This window comes from Belonocnema kinseyi, chromosome 8, assembly GCF_010883055.1.
Source record: "Belonocnema kinseyi isolate 2016_QV_RU_SX_M_011 chromosome 8, B_treatae_v1, whole genome shotgun sequence".
Taxonomy (NCBI): domain Eukaryota; kingdom Metazoa; phylum Arthropoda; class Insecta; order Hymenoptera; family Cynipidae; genus Belonocnema; species Belonocnema kinseyi.
The window spans coordinates 118,982,709-118,983,955 of NC_046664.1; the positions used below are offsets into that span (position 1 = coordinate 118,982,709).

Below are 1,247 nucleotides of genomic sequence, written 5' to 3' on the forward strand. Positions count from 1 at the left end.
ATCACATCACTAGATTATGACATCTTATTATATCTATTCCAGTGTATTGTAGACTGCTTGCGAAGAAAGCAAAGTGGAAGATACAAAGTGACAGACAGGTTAAAGATAGTTTAAGATGCAAAAAGAATGAACTGCAAAAGAAAAAAGTCTAATCTCAGATTCCTAAATCATTGAGAGTTCCTTATTTATGTTTTAGTGTTTGAATTAAGAGCTGTCAAAATAAATTATTATTTGTGTACAAATAAAGAAATATATGGTATGCACCTGCAATATTCTTTTGATTTTTTTCTGGATAAGTCTCTGGAACAAGGTATCCAACACAGATATTCTACTTCGGATGTTTCTTAAGTTTTATCACTCTGGTACACAAACAAGCAAATCCTGACCGTCGCAACTGCATTTAACATTTATAACTACACTTGAATTTGACCTTATCAACGAACTTTAAATTTTGTGAGAATTCCTGTATAAGATGCTTTTAGAAACCTGGTGCATGACCAGGTACACCAGCGTCACCGCAACTACATTTGAGGTTGATATTTGGATCATTAAACTTTAAATTTGGTAAAATTTCTTGTAGAAGATGCTTTTATCAACCTGGTACATAACCAGGTCCATCAGTGTCATCGCAACTACATTTGAAGTTGAGATTTATGTCATCGAACTTTAAATATTGTGAGAATTCCTGTAGAAGAAGCTTCTATTAACATGGTGAATAACCAGGTACACAAGCGTCATCGCAACTACATTTGCAGTTTATATTTGTATCACCAAACTTTAAATTTCGTGAAAATTTCTGTAGGTATTGCTTTTAGCAGCCTGGTGCATGGCCAGGTCCAACAGCGTCATCGCAACTACATTTAAAGCTAATATTTGTATCATTATACTTTAAATTTGGTAAAAATTTCTGTAGAAGATGCATTTAGCAACGCGGTATATGAAAAGGTACACCAGCTTCATCGCTACTACATTGGAAGTTGATATTTGTGTCATCCAACTTCAAATTTGCTGAAAATTCCTGTAAAAGAAGCTTCCAGCGACCTGCTGCATGACCAGGTACACCTGCGCTATCGCAAATACATTGGAAGTTGATATTTAGGTAATCGAACTTTAAATGTTGTTAAAATACCTGTAGAGCATGCTTTTAGCAATCTGGTGCATAACCAGGTACACCAGCGTCATCGCAACTATATTTGAAGTTGATATTTGTAGCATTAAACTTTAAATTTAGTGAAAATTTCTGTAGA

The 1,247-nt window shown here is 34.4% G+C and overlaps 1 protein-coding gene across 2 annotated transcripts in view; it reads left to right on the forward strand.

Moving 5' to 3' along the window:
- LOC117178908 overlaps positions 1-140 on the forward strand; it is a 3,228-nt gene extending 3,088 nt beyond the window's left edge. For both annotated transcript variants that reach the window (XR_004467838.1, XM_033370449.1), the window contains one exon: positions 43-140. The gene's annotated coding sequence lies outside the window, so the exon portion shown is untranslated. The remainder of the gene's footprint in view (positions 1-42) is intronic.
- The last annotated feature ends 1,107 nt before the right edge of the window (positions 141-1,247 follow it).